Source organism: Nicotiana tabacum, unplaced genomic scaffold (assembly GCF_000715075.1).
Source record: "Nicotiana tabacum cultivar K326 unplaced genomic scaffold, ASM71507v2 Un00095, whole genome shotgun sequence".
NCBI classification, from domain to species: Eukaryota; Viridiplantae; Streptophyta; class Magnoliopsida; order Solanales; family Solanaceae; genus Nicotiana; species Nicotiana tabacum.
Window position 1 is genome coordinate 63,868 of NW_027438333.1, and position 16,683 is coordinate 80,550.

A 16,683-nucleotide genomic window follows, 5' to 3' on the forward strand; every position below is an offset into this window, starting at 1 on the left:
AAATGACTCAACATCTTTGTAAATAGCTATTTATACTTAGCTTCCTGAAATTCTTTTTCAGATATTTGTTGCCAACAGAGATTTGAAAGCATCAGTCACAAGGTCTAGTAAGAAAAGGTAAGTAGTTTATAGAAACTGAAATCAGGAAATTGCAACTTATGTTCATACCTTAGAAGTTTTACACTCATTTATCCTCCAGAGGCTGATGGACACCATTGCTTTTTACAGCTGCAGTATCATCTGCAAAATATTTCGTTCGACATGTTTCAAATCGAAACACCTTGACTCAGGCTCGTCGGAATATCTCCTGTCATTATGACCTGGTAAACAACTTGTGCATATTATATCACCCGAAGTATGTAGGGGATGTCAAAGATCAGTAGTGAAATTGAAGTACTCAATCCTGGGAGTAGATCTATCACTTCCATTTTCCTGTAATTTTTTTGTCTAATATTGGCTGTTATTGTATAGAATAAACATTGTTTTATTGATGTTTTGTTTAGAGTAATGAACTCTTCTCACTCTTTCTGGATGAGACAATGACATACTCTTGTGCAATATTCAAGGTTAGCTCTCAAATTTTTAAATGCTTGTCACTTTTTTTTCCTTATCGAATGCAGCCTCTCTACCTTCACAAGGTAGGGTAAGGTCTGCGTACGCACTACCCTCCCTAGACCCCACTTTTTTTCCTTATACTCTTGTACATTTACTGTTCTTTAATCTCATCCCATGGTATTTAGTTTTCTTTCGTAATTTTTCTAGAGTGAGGATGAAGACCTAAAAGATGCACAGCTGAGAAAGATTTCCGTTCTCATTAAAAAGGTAAGTGATGAACTATGTAAAACGCTCTCTTGTTTCAACATAGATTTCAATCATAATTTGATTCTGCTTCTATTCTATTTAGTCAAAAATTAGCAAGGAACATCACATTTTAGAGATAGGATTTGGTTGGGGAAGTTTTTCTGTAGAAGTTGTCAGGCAAACAGGGTGTAAATATACTGGTAAAACTCTCTCCGAGCAGCAACTGGAGTATGCACAGTTGATAGTCAAGCAAGCAGGCCTTCAGGTATAGATTGTACTTGTAATGTTGAAGCTCAAAATTTTTGAGTTTGGAATTTCATTCTCATCCATCAATTTGTCGGAGCAACATAGGTCACAGGTTAGGCCTGAGAAGTTATGACACAAAATTAACTAAAATGCTTCTTTATATGTTGCATTCCTACATTTGTCTTTGTAAGATCAACATGAGAACATGATCTGCTGAGCACTTGCAAGCCAAATCCGAGCCACTTTATATCTGTTTGGGTAATCTATTAATATTCTATTCAATAAAAAATTTTCACTTCATCGTGACAAAATATTCCTGCCTCGCGACCCAAACAAGGTCAAATATCACAGGATTATATCAATGTGAGCTTTTATCCTCTACATCTTGGCATATTGTATTACATACTATATGTCAAGCCAGTGTTACGATTGAACTAATTTAATTTTCAACGGGATGATAGAACATGTTGGTCATGAGTTTATGGATGAATTCTTTACTTGCTGCGAGTCTGCATTGGCAGATGATGGGATTCTAGTTCTGCAGGTATTGAATTAAATTGATCCTTTAATATAGTCCACTTTGTTCACTTTTTCCCTTCAATTTCCTTCATTGTCCTATCGTTCTTGTTTCTTTATGCTTCTTTTCACAAGTGATGGCTTTCCTTAGTTCGTTTCAATACCAGATGAGAGGTATGACGAATGCAGGCATAGCAGAGAATTCCTAAAGGAGTATATACTCCCAGGTGGATGCTTGCCTGCACTAAGTCGAGTAACATCACCCATGGCTGTTGCATCCAGAATATGGTAAGAAAGAGTTCATTATGTGATTTTGCACCAATGTTATCACAGGCAAAAGGCGCAAAAAAGCTCTAAGTTCTGTTGGGTCTTTAAGCGTAAAGCGCAAATAAAGCGTGAGCTTTAATGAAGAAAGGTGCAAATGGAGAAAAATGACAAAGATGTATGTGTAGTCCAAAACTAATATCTATAAGCATGAATACCAAATATATGGACAAAGACATAGAAGACTATTTATGATAAAGTAAAATATCAATTGTTTAGTATCGCCTCTTCAGGATTACGCTCATTGGCCAAAGTATGTCTTAGGGTCTTGATGACAATACTGAAGTGCCCGCTAAGTGAGGTGAAGCGTTCAACATGTTTTAAGCCTCACTTCAGGACTTAAGCGCGCCTTTGATAACATTGTTTTGCACTATATCGTGTGCTTGTTACTTTTTCAAAAGCATTTCTCTCTGAAAGCATTTGATAAATGATATAAATGCAGTGTAGGGCACCTCAAAGAGATAGGAATTCACTACTATCAGACGCTGAGATGTTGGCTAGAAAAGTTCTTGAAAAATCAAAGGTAACAAGATCAACATAAGTCCAAAACGATTCTTTGTAGCTTGATCAGTTGTAAATGCTTATACTTGACTATTGATAACTATATCACTAGACAAATTCGAGCTTTGGGATTTGACGACAAGTTCATCAGGACAAGGGAATACTACTTTGACTACTTTGCTGTTGGATTCAAAACATGTATGCTAGGTGATTATCAGGTATATGCTGATAAATCTTTGAAAATCACCTCTCAAGCCATTTTCCTTTGTTTGTTTGGACATAAATGTTGATTACATAATCTTACCAATGTTCAAAAGATAAATGCTAATGGCATATAATCATAGTGGAAAAAGCGGCAGGTGCGGTATATGGATGGTGTTTAATCAAAAAAATGGGATTTCGGTCAAAGCTTCTATTTAGAAGAACTCGGGTTACTTATAATCAAAAGATTATATGAAAGAGAGTAATTTTTCTAGCAATGATATAATAAGAAGAAAATAAGGTAAATCAGTTTATTCATATAGTCTTTTGTGTCCATACAATAATGGTGTTAGCACCAGCTTACGCACACCTCGACTATTCCACTGGGTACCTGCTATCTCCTACCAGTATGACTACTCTTATTTAAAAGTTATTGAGATAACTGTATTTGCATAGCTCGTCACTATTTCTCAGTTCCTTATTTATTTCTGTTACTTACTGAGTTGGTGTACTCACGTTACCCCCTGTACCTCGTGTACAGATCTAGACCCTTCTGGTCACAGCGGTTGCTGATTGAGGAGTCACACTTATTTTCCAGATTTGTATTGTACTTATTGAGTTTTAGACTATGAGGTGAGTGTCCGGGGGATGTAAATTGTTATTCGTTAATTCAGGTAAGTAATTATGAGATCTTCATGCCTCGTTGTTAGTAAACTGGAGGTTTGAAACGAGATTTTGTTAACATGAGATTAATTGGTGATTTTATAATATTTTATGAACAACTATTAAGACCAGAGATGTGGTTATGGTCATACATATGATGTGTTTCATGTCAAGATATCATTGTGATAATGACGTGCTTGTAATGCGGAGATTAGTATTATTAATATATACTTTGTGGTGCTTTGTTGGGTTGTGGACATGTTGTTAGGAGTTATTTTGGTGTTACTCTGGCAGTGGATAGGCCCAATTACAGGGGAGACTCTGTCGAAATTTCTGAAAAATTTGGGAGTTAGAAAAATTTGGGATATTGAGATGTGCAAAGAAAGAGATAAGTTACATTATGTGTTTAAGGACATGCTCTACTTCTCATTTGAGGACGAATGACCCTAAGTGGGGGAGAATGTAATACCCCTTATTGGATGGGTGCGTAGGCACGAGTTGCTATAGCCAGTCGAGACTAATATCGTGTGTTGACGTAAAAATCGGACCTTTCTGGAAATGATTGGAGTATAAGAAATTTGGTCTTAAATTTTACAAATATGGATAAAGAAAATAATCTCAATTGAAATGGTGTTGTCGGACTTATATCGAATGCGGTAATGTGGAATCAATCGCGAATATTTGTGTAAAAGTAAAATCATCAATTTGGTAACTTGAGAATAATTCTTAGTACGTTCGAGGACGAACGTTTATTTTAGAGGGGGAGAATGTGATGACCCAAAATGTCATCTTTAAATTTAATAATCATCTCAGTATTTTAAAGCTTTGAAAATTGGTATCAATAATTCCACGACTTGCGTGCGCAGTCCGTATAATTTTTTAGAATATTTTTATGTGAAAAATGGATTAAATTGTGAACTAGAGCTTTAAAACTCAACTAAGTTGACTTCGGTCAACATTTTGAGCAAACGAACCCGGATAAAAGTTTTGACCATTCTGATAGTTCCGCATCATGATTTGGGACTTGGTCATATGCCCGAAATCGAAATCAGAGGTCCCTAGATCAAATTATCGCCATTTAACGGAATCTAGAAATTTTAGGCTAAAGATTTCTTAAGTTTGACCGGAGATTTGAATTTTGAGAAAAAGACCCCAGAATAGAATTTTGATGATTCCAATAGTTTCGTATGGTGATTTTGGACTTAGGCACATGTTCGGATTTGGATTTGGAAGTCTGTAGGATAATTCGGTGCATTTTGGCGAAAGTTGGAATTAGAAGATTTTTGGAAAGTTGATTGAGGGTTGACTTTTTGATATCGGGGTCGGAATCCAGTTCTGAAATTTTTTATAACTTTGTTATGTCATTTATGACTTGTGTGCAAAATTTGAAGTTATTCGGACTTGATATGATATGTTTTTGCATCGAATATAGAAGTTGGACATTCTTAGATCATTAGGCTTGAATTGGGTAGCATTTTATGATGTGATTTGAGGTTTCGACTAAGTTTGTATGATGTTTTAGGACTTGTTGGTGTATTTTGTTGAGATCCCCAGGGCCTCGGGTGGATTTCAGAAGGTTAACGGATCAATTCGGACTTGTATTTATCTACTGAAATATTCTGGGAAGTTTCTGTATTTTTCGCACGTGTGAACAATGACCGCACCTACGTAAACAGTATCATTGTACAATAGCGTGTACAATATCCGTGAACAACAACCTTGAACAGTAGCCGTGTACAGTACATGAACATTACATGCGTGAACAGTAACACGTGTGAACAGTAATCCAAAATTCTGGACAGTTTTAAGTCCAGTAGTGAACAGTCTCGAGTTTTTGCCATTTTTTTGACTTCCAAGCTCGGATTTTGGGCAATTTTGTGCGAGAAATCACGGGAATTCTTGAGGTAAGTCCCTTGTGATCATTATTAGTCAATATTATTGAATTATCATTGAATATCTCGGCTAGATTACGTGTTTTTGCGGTGTAAATCGGGAATTTGGGCCTAGGGATTTGAAAATAAGATTTGATGATTTGGAGGCCGAATTGTTGTTGGATTTTGGTAAAATTTGTATAGTTGGACTCGTAGTTGGATGGGGGTTCATATTCTGTAATTTTTGTCGGGTTCCGAGACATGGGCCCCACGGGCGAATTTTTAGTGCAATTTCGGATTTTTAATGGAAAATGTAGAATTTTATATGGAATTAATTCCTATAATTTTTGTTGACTGAATCGAATTATTTTGGCTAGATTCGAGGCATTCGGAGGTTGATTTGAGTGGAAAAGGCATTGCAGAGTAAGATTTTGCTCGGATTGAGGTAAGTAACGGTTATAAATTTGGTCCTGAGGGTATGAAACCCCAGACATTGTGTCATATGACTGTTTTGGAGGTGATGCACATACTAGGTGACGGGCGTGTGGGCGTACACCGTTGGGGATTGTGACTTGGTTCGTCCCATAGCAACTATAAAGTTGCGTATTTGATTGAAACTATATGATACTTATGTTTTTTGGAAAGAGTTTCTATAAATTGGGCTGAATGCCAAGTTTGGGCCTTGTGCCAGAACTGTTTGGATCTTTTGGGGACTTTTACTTATTATCCCCTCACTGCTCTGATTGAAAATCTATATTCAGTCATGTTATACTTACTGATTTTATAATTCAGTCTTTATTACTCTGTTTTTGAAACATATGAAATGTTGTTTTGGGCTGAGCATCTTATTTTACTAATAGCCCAAGTGGCTTGAGAGGTTATGACTGAATGAGGCCGAGGGCCTGATCTGTGAGGATATTTATGGGATCGGGCTGCACGCCTTAACATGTTGTTACTGATTTATGATTGGGTGAGGCTGAGAGCCTGAGTGATTTATGCCACGAGGTGGCTTGTTATAGCGCTTGGGCTGAAGGAGCCCATTCAGAGTTTGTACACACCCCAGTGAGCGCAGGTACCTACTGAGTGCGAGTGTCGAGTGCTGAGCGACTAGGAGGAATGAGTGAATGTGAGGAGTGAGTGATTGTGAGGTTGGAGTGAATGGGAGGACAGAGTGAATGTTATTGTGAGAAAATACATTTACTTCATTACTGTTGCATCGCAGATGTCATATCACTATTTTGAAAATTATTGAAAGATATTACTTACTGCTCAATCAAATTTGATGTCTGGTTTATTGAGTACGTACTGATGTGACTTAAACTGTTAAATTGAAAGTATGACTACTCTTATTTGAAAGTTATTGAGATTATTGTATTTGCATAGCTCGTCACTACTTCTCAGTTCCTTATTTATTTCTATTACTTACTGAGTTGGTGTACTCACTTACCCCATATACCTCGTGTACAGATCTAGACACTTCGGGTCACGGCGGTTGCTTATTAAGGAGTCAGACTCAGGAGACTATTGAGGTAGCTGCATGGCGTTCGCTGACCTTGACTCTCCTTTCCTTTTATGTTATACTGTTCTATATTTCTAGATAGTGTTTTATCAGTCGAATATTGTTATCATTTAGATGCTCATGCACTCAGTGACACCGGGTTTTGGGGATGGATTGTTTAGTACTTTTGGAGTTATATTCTGTTCAAAAAGGTTTTATTTAATATTAACTCCTTCCACCTTTATTTAAAAGTTCTACTGTGTTGAGATGTTGAGTTGAGGCTTGTCTTGTACCACAATAGGCGCCATCACGACGGGTGAGATTTTGGGTCGTGACATAAACCCAAACAAAAAAAAAACAAAATCCAAATCTTGAAAAATTTTGTGATATAGATTGCAACTAAAGCTAAAATAGGCCTTGCTGATGCTTTTATTCATGGGGATTTCTCTATTGTTGACAAGAATGAAGGTCTTCTTAATCTTATCATGGTGAGGAAATAACTAGATTCTTTGTAAATAACATTTGTTTGGTACTTAGATTCCTGAATACTTTTACAGATATTTGTTGCCAACAATAATTTGAAAGCATCTGTTACAAGTTTTAGCAAGAAAAGGTAAATAGTTTGTCCTCATCTTGGAATAAAGAAACATAAACTTCTGTTCATATGTTAAAGTTTTTCATCACTTTGCATGGCTCTAGAGGCTGGTGGACACCATTCCTTTTTACAGCAACACTACCATCTGCAAAGTATTTCATTCAACATTTTTTGAATCAAAACACCCTGACTCAGGCTCGTCGGAATATCTCCTGTCACTATGATCTGGTAAATAACTTGTGCATATAATATCACCCAAAGTATGTAAGGGATGTCAAATATCAATAGTGAAATTGAAGTACTCAATCCCGCGCGTATTCTTTGCCAGTTGCAGTAGATTTTTCAATTTCTTCTATTTTCCTGTAATTTTCTTGTCTAATATGGGCTGCTATTGTGTAGATGATAAGCATTGTTTTATTGATGTTTTGTTCAGAGTAATGAACTCTTCTCACTCTTTCTGGATGGGACAATGACATACTCATGTGCAATATTCAAGGTTAGCTCTCAAAATTTTGTCTTCGCATGTTAAGCTACATTTACTGTTCTTTAATCTCATCCCATGGTGATCTAGTTTTCTTTCATAATTTTTCTAGAGTGAGGATGAAGACCTAAAAGATGCACAACTGAGAAAGATTTCTGTTCTCATTAGAAAGGTAAGTCATCAACTATGTAAAAAGCTCATAAACTACTACAAGTGTTTGAAAGGAAACAGAAATGATAGAGAAGTAGAGACACGGGGCTGCTGCGGATGTCAACAACTACCTCGTAGTCTCCGAAAAATCGCCTGGAACTGGAGGAATCGGTACTCAGGAGCGGTACCACCTATGCCTGAATCTGCACACAGGGTGTAGGGAGTAAAGTGAGTAACAAATGTAAATAACGATTGACAGTAAGAAAACACATAAACCACAAGGCATTATATACTGAAGCAGTAAAAATCACTTAAAAACAGTAAAATAGTGAAGAGTTAAGTAAATCCCTTTTCAACAAGTAAAACAAGTAATTTACAGGTAAGTAAACAAATAGAAGTTCGCCCCTTGGATAAAGTATCAACAAATCTGCCCCTCGGGCAACATCTCAGAACAATACCAGCCCCTCGGGCTCAATCTCAGAACAATATCAGCCCCTCGGGCTCAATCTCACATCACAATGGGTACCCGTGCTCACTGGGGGTATACAGACTCCGGGAGGGGCCCTTTACGGCCCAAGCACAATATCAAGCCATCTCGTGGAATCAAATCTAGTCCCTCGGCCTCATATCAATCAAGCCACCTCGTGGCATATATGTATCTCAGGCCCTCGGCCTCAATTAGTATCAGTATTTCCTCACAACTAGGCCCTCGGCCTTGCTCAGTCAAAAATACTCACAAACCCCTTGGGCAGTAGTAAAACAGTATTTCTCAGCCCAAAACACCATTTAAAATATCATTTAAGTCTCAAAATTGAGTAAAATTGGCTGAGTAGTAAAACTGTAGAGAATAAAGGGACTGAGTTCAAGTAATAAGTCAAACAGTGAGGAAATGGTAATAAAAAAATCCCCAAAGGGTTCAAATAGTTTGCACGAAGCGCAAATATGGCAATCAACCCAAAGCATGATGAAATCAAACAAGTTTCAGTCACATACGCGGTAAAATCATCAATCGGGATGGATCAAGTCACAATCCCCAATAGTGCACAACCCCACGCTCGTCATCAGCGTGTGCCTCACCTCAATATAGAGCTATGATGTGCAATTCGGGATTTCAAACCCTCAGAGCATCATTTATAATCATTACTCACCTCGAACTTGTTAATTCTCTAGCTCGCGACACCTTTGCCCCTCGAATTGGCCTCCACGCGTGTCGAATCTATCCAAAATCAGAACCAATACGTCACAATAAGCTAAGGGAACAAAGCCCAAACAAAAACAATCGAATTACCACAAAATTCCAGAAATTGGTCAAACCCGACCCCCGGGACCACATCTCGGAATTTGACAAAATTCACAAAACTAGAATCCTTATACTCTCACGAGTCTAACCATATGAAAATTATCCAATTCTGATACCATTTGGTCCTTCAAATCATCATTTTACATTTTGGAAAGATTTCACAATTTTCTTCCCAATTCCATCCCAAATCACGAATTAAATGATAAATTCAATGATAGATTCATGTACTCTAGCGAAATCTGAGTTAGAATCACTTACCCCGATGAATTTCTTGAAAAAACTTCGAAAAATCACCAAAATCCGAGCTCTCTAGGTCAAAATATCGAATAAAATCCAAAACCTCGTATTTATAGAGTACCCCACGGATTTCCACCTCCGCGGACCGCACAAAATCGACCGCGGTTCGCACAAAACCAGTGCGGTCCGCACAAAAATGACTGCGGCCGCACAGGCTTTCCTCTGCAGTGACATACTTTAGTATTTTGGTCATAACTTTCGCTACCTATGTCCAAATTGCGATATCTCTATCTTTCTGGAAAATAGACACGAAGGGCTACGACTTTTGTTTTTGAATCATCTCAAATTCCTTGTAGATCAAAAGATATGAGCTTTTCGAAGTAGGACCAGTGAAATGTTCCCCACCGTGGCCGCACTGCATTTTTGTGCGGTTCGCACAATACCTACCGCGACCGCACAACACATACTGCGGCCACACTTCTTTTTGTGCGAACCGCGCGGGTGGGTTCCAAGGCTTGCAACCTTTTGGATCTGCTACAGCTATGATTTTCGGCTTAAAACATCCCGGAACCTACCCAGAACTCCCAGAACTTCAAACCAATTGTACCAACACATCTCATGACATCGTTCAAACTTGTTCAAAATTTTGGAACGATCACAACAACATCAATCACCAATTTAACATAGGATTCAAGCCTTAGAACTCCAAGAACTCTTGATTTATGTTTTCGATCAAAAAGTCTATCAAATCTCACCCGAATTGAAATTTTGCACACAAATCCCAAATGACACAACAAAGCCACTACAACTCTCCGAATTCCTTTCCGACCCCTATATCAAAATCTCGCCTATTAACCGAAAATCGCCAAAATATCAACTTCGCCAATTCAAGCCTAAATCTTCTTTACAACTCCAAAACCCAATCCGATCGCGCTCCTAAGTCAAAAATCACCTCCCGAAGCTAACCGAACCATCAGAACTCATATCCGAGACTTCTAACACATAAGTCAATATCCGGTTGACTTTTCCAACTTAAGCCTTCTTAAAAGAGACTAAGTGTCTCATTTCTTACCAAATCCTCTCCAAACTCGAACTAATCAACCTGATCACATAAAACACGGATAACGAAGCGTAAAGAAGCTGAAATGGGGAAAAATGGAGCGGCAACTCATGAGACGACTGGCCGGGTCGTCACATCTTCCCTAACTTAAACAAACTTTCGTCCTCGAATGAGTCAAGAAACATACCTGAAGCCTCAAACAGGTGAGGAAATCTGCTTCGCATCTCCTGCTCGGTCTCCCAGGTAGCCTCCTCCATGGGCCGACCTCTCCACTGCACTTTCACTGAAGCTATATCCTTTGACCTCAACATTCGAACCTGACGACCCAAAATAGCTACTTGCTCCACATCATAGGTCAAATCATCATCCATATGAACCGTGCTGAAGTCCAAAACATGAGACGGATCCCCAATATACTTCCAAAGCATAGAAACATGAAATACCGGATGCACACTCAACAAGCTGGGTGGCAAAGCAAGCTCATAAGCAACCTCCCCAATCCTCCGAAGCACCTCAAAAGGCCCTATGAACCGAGGACTCAATTTCCCTTTCTTCCCAAATCTCATAACACCCTTCATGGGTAAAACCTTCAACAGAACCTTCTCACCAACCATGTAGGACACATCTCGAACCTTCCTATAAGCATAACTCTTTTGCCTCGACTGCGCTATACAAAGCCTCTCTTGAATAACCTTCACCTTCTCCAAAGCATCCTATACCAAATCAGTCCCCAATAGCTTAGCCTCACCGGGCTCAAACCAACCAACTGGAAATCTACATCGCCTCCCATACAAAGCCTCATATGGAGCCATCTGAATACTCGACTGGTAGCTATTGTTATACGCAAACTCTGCAAGTGGTAGAAACTCATCCCATGATCCTCCAAAATAATGATACAAGCACGCAACATGTCCTCCAATATCTGAATAGTGTGCTAGGACTGTCCGTCTGTCTGAGGATGAAAAGCTATGCTCAACTCCACCTGAGTACCCAACTCTCTCTGCAAGGCTCTCCAAAACTATGAAGTAAACTGAGTACCTCTATCTGAAATAATGGAAACCAGAACACCATGCAAACGAACAATCTCCCAGATATAAATCCCTGCCAACCGCTCTGAAGAATAGGTAGTACACACAGGAATGAAGTGCACGGACTTGGTCAGCCAATCCACAATCACCCAAATAGCATCGAACTTCTTCAAAGTCTGTGGAAGTGCAACAACAAAGTCCATAGTGATCCTCTCCCACTTCCACTCAGGAATATCCATCTGTTGTAGCAAACCACCCGCTCTGATGCTCATATTTCACCTGCTGACAATTGAGACACCGAGCTACAAATCCCATAATATCTTTCTTCATTCTTCTCCACCAATAGAGCTGCCTCAAATCCCGATACATCTTCGCGGCACCCGGATGAATGGAATACCGCGAGCTATGGGCCTCCTCCAGAATCAATTCCCGAAGCCCATCCACATTGGGCACATAAATCCGGCCCTGCATTCTCAACACAGCATCATCACCAATGGTCACATCTCTGGCATCATCATGCTGAACTCTGTACTTAAGGACAAGCAAATGCGGATCATCATACTGGCGTTCTTTGATGCGATCATATAATGAAGACCGAGATACCACACAAGCCAATACTCGACTGGGCTCCAAAATGTCTAATCTCACAAATCGATTGGCCAAGGCCTGAACATCAACTGCAAGAGGTCTCTCCGCAACTGGAATATATGCCAAACTCCCCATACTCACTGCCTTTCGGCTCAAAGCATCGACCACCACACTGGCCTTTCCCAAATGGTACAATATAGTGATATCATAATCCTTAAGTAACTCCGACCATCTCCGCTGCCTCAAATTAAGATCCTTTTGCTTGAACAAATGCTGAATACTGCGATGATCAGTGAACACCTCACAAGATACGACATACAAGTAGTGCCTCTAAATCTTCAATGCATGAACTATGGCAGCCAACTCCAAATCATGAACGGGGTAGTTCTTCTCACGGGGCTTCAACTAACGAGAAACACAAGCTATAACTCTACCTTACAGCATCAACACACAACCAATCCCAACTCTCGAAACATCACAATACACAGTATATGAACGTGAAACTAATGACAAAACTAACAATGGAGCTGTGGTCAAAGCTGTCTTGAGCTTCTGAAAGCTCTCCTCACACTCGTCCGACCATACAAATGTAGCACCCTTCTGAGTCAACTTGGTCAAGGGTGATGCGATAGATGAGAATCCCTGAACAAACCAGTGATAATAGCCTGCCAAACCAAGAAAACTACAAATCTCTGTGGCTGAGGACGGTCTGGGCCAACTCTGAACCGCCTCTATCTTCTTTGGATCAACCTGAATACCCTCGCTGTGCCCCAAGAAAGTCACTGAACCAAGCTAAAACTCACATTTGGAGAATTTTGCATAAAGATTCTCCTCCCTCAATCTCTGCAATACAACTCTCAAATGCTCCGCGTGCTCCTCCTAACTACGCGAATATACCAAAATATCATCAATTAAGACTATGATGAATGAATCGAGATAAGGACGGAACACGTTGTTCATCAAATGCATGAACGCTGCTGGGGCATTGGTCAGCCCAAAAGACATCACCAAGAACTCATAATGACCATATCGGGTCCTGAAAGCCGTCTTAAGAATATCCGAGTCCCTGATCTTCAACTGGTGATAACCTAAACAGAGATCAATCTTGGAGAACACCCTCGCTCCCTGAAGCTGGTCAAATAAATCATCAATGCGAGGCAAATGATACTTGTTCTTAATTGTTACCTTGTTCAATTGCCTATAATCAATGCACATTCTCATTGTGCCATCCTTCTTCTTCACAAACAGAACCGGCGCACCCTAAGGTGACACACTAGGTCGAATGAACCCCTTATCTAGGAGCTCCTGAAGTTGCTCCTTCAATTCCTTCAACTTCGCTGGTGCCATACGATACAGTGGAATAGAAATGGGCTGAGTGACCGGCACCAGGTCAATACCAAAATCAATATCCCTATCCGGTGGCATGCTTGGCAGGTCTGTAGAAAACACATCGGAAAAATACCTCACAACTGGAACAGAATAAATACTGGGAGTCTCAACTCCGACATCCCTCACAAACGCTAGGTATGAAAGACAACCCTTCCCAACCATGCGCCGGGCTCTCAAGAAAGAGATCACTCTACTAGGAATGTAATAAGTCACACCTCGCCACTCGATCTGTGGCACACCCGGCATAGCCAATGTGATTGTCTTAGCATGACAGTCTAGAATAGCACGACATGGAGATAACTAATCCATGCCCAAAATGACATCAAAATCCACCATGCTCAATAGTAATAGATCCACTCGAGTCTCCAGACCCCCAATAGTCACCACACATGACCGGTACACACGGTCTACAGCAACAGTATCACCCACCGGAGTAGATACATGAACAAGTAAAGTAAGAAACCCACGGGGCATACCCAAATAATGAGCAAAATATGATGACACATAAGAAAAGGTGGAACCGGAATCAAATAATACAGAGGCATCTCTGTGGAAGACTGAAATAATACATGTGATAACAGCATATGAAACAATAACATCGGGTATGCCTGAGAGTGCATAGAAACGGGCCTGACTGCCCCCTGATCGACCTCCACCTCTGGGGCGACCCCCTGGCTGGCTGACCTCCACCCCTAGCTGGATAAGCAGGTGGTGGTGAAGAAACTGGCGCTGAAGCCGAAGACTGACCCCTCTGCTGGGATGAACTAGCAACACGACGAGGACACTGCCTCCATATGAGGCCCATCTCACCACACTCATAACAACTCCCAGGTGCTGGAGAAGGGGACTGAAGGGAACCCCTCACACCGGAGTGACTAGCAGATGCACTCGGCATAGAAGAACTTTGAACCGATGGAGCACGAGATGCACTCTGAGCTGGAAGGGCGCTGAGTGAGGACTAGCCCTGCTGAGATACATGATAAGCATGACCCGAAGATTCTCCCCGATAACCTAGGCGAGCTGACTGAGCAGGCCTGAATGAACGGCCTCTGCTATGCTGGAACTGGCCCCTCGAAGAAGCACCACTATAGCTGACAGATCCTCGAGGCCTCTTGGCCTCCCTCTTCTCTCTCTCCTGATGGATAATAGTCTCAATCTCATGGGCGATATCAACAACCTCCTCAAAGGTGGAACCAGTCACCCTCTCTCTAGTCATAAGAATACAGAGGTGGTAAGTAAAACCATCAACAAATCTCCTGATCCTCTCTCGATCAGGCGAAACCATCCAGATGGCATGATAACCAACTCAGAAAACCTCAACTCATACTGTGACACAGTCATATCCCCCTGTTGCAACCACTCAAACTGTCTACGCAGCTCCTCTCTACGGGACTGCGGCACATGCTTCTCCAGGAAGAGAACGGAGAACTGCTGCCAAGTAAGGGGCGCTATACCAACAGACCTATGCCTCTCAAAATCCTCCCACCAAGTAAAAGCAACTCTTGAAAACTGATAGGTGGTAAAAGCGACCCGCTGGTCTCCAGAATACCGGCAGTACGAAGCATCCTCTAACACTTATCTTAAAAGCCCTGGGCATCCTCGCCCTCTATGCCACTGAAGTTCAGAGGCTGTAATCTACCAAACCTCTCCAATCCACATTGCTCATCCTTTGACATGACAGGAACCACATAGTCTTGAGCAGCTGCGACAGGCTGGGCTGGATGCGCCCCCGGCGTCTGAAGTCCCTACACTACCTACCCAGGTGTGCGAGCGGTGGGAGTCTGATTGCTTCCCCCGGCCTGTGAAGTAGCTACGACTGTAGTGGCTTAAACCGCTTGAGCCAGGCTAGTGCAAACAGATAAGATTTGTGCCAAGGCCTCCTGAAGACCCGGAATCACTATAGGCACAGCTGGTGCCTAAACTGGTGCTGCTGGAGCATCCACAGCTTGAGTCTGATCCAGGGCTGGGGCAGTTGGTGGATCAACAGGTGCTGCCTTCGCTGCTCTGCCTCTACCACGATCATCACCGCGTTCTCGGCCTCTGGTGGTTTCAGTTGGTAGCACTAGTGGTCGTCTACCTCGTTCGATAGCTCAAGTCCTCACCATCTATGAGAGAATGGAATAACAGAAGTTTAGTACTCGAATCAACAAGTTCGCACGACCAGAATTTCAAGAATGTGAAGTTTTCCTAAAGGTTCTGCAGCCTCTTGAGGATAAATACAGATATCTCCATACCGATCCGTGAGACTCTACTAAACCTACTCATGACTCATGAGACCTACGTAACCTAGACTCTGATGACATACTCTCACGACCCTAACCCCGAACCCGGTCGTGATGACGCCTCTCGTGAAGACAAGGCCAGCCAGTTCAACCCAACTCAACTTTTAAATGAGTTAATCAACCTGAAAAATAGTCTAAACATGATTTAAACAATACTAAATAGTGGAAATATCAATAACAATGCGGAAAGTCCAACCCGACACAACCCTAACCGGGGTGTCACAAGTCATAAGCATCTCTAAACCATAATACTAGTCTGCTAAAGTCATAAACTACTACAAGTGTTTTAAAGGAAACAGAAATGATAGAGAAGTAGAGACACGGGGCTGCGGACGTCAATAACTACCTCGTAGTCTCCGAAAAACCGCTTGGAACTGGAGGAATCAACACTCAGAAGCAGTACCAGCTACGCCTGAATCTGCACACAGGGTGCAGGGAGTAAAGTGAGTACTTTTACTTAGTGAGTAACAAATGTAAATAATGACTGAAAGTAAGAAAACACGTAAAACACAAGGCATTCTATACTGAAGCAGTAAAAATCACTTAAAAACAGTAAAACAGTGAAGAGTTAAGTAAATCCCTTTTCAACAAGTTAAACAAGTAATTGACAGGTAAGTAAACAAATAGAAGTTTTCCCCTTGGGCATAGTATCAACAAATCCGCCCCTCGGGCAACATCTCAAAACAGTACCAACCCCTCGGACTCAATCTCAGAATAATATCAGCCCCTCGGGCTCAATCTCACATCACAATGGGTACCCGCACTCACTAGGGGTGTACAGACTCCGGGAGGGGCCCCATACCGCCCAAGTGCAAAATCAAGCCATCTCGTGGCATCAAATCTAGGCCCTCGTCCTCATATCAATCAAGCCACCTCATGGTGTATATATATCTCAGGCCCTCAGCCTCAATCAGTATCAGTGTTTCCTCACAACTAGGCCCTCAGCCTTGCT

General features: G+C 41.2%; 1 pseudogene; it reads left to right on the forward strand.

Annotated features, from left to right (window-relative positions):
• The window catches only part of LOC107789760 (uncharacterized), a 45,927-nt pseudogene that overhangs the window by 3,574 nt on the left and 25,670 nt on the right, over positions 1–16,683 (forward strand).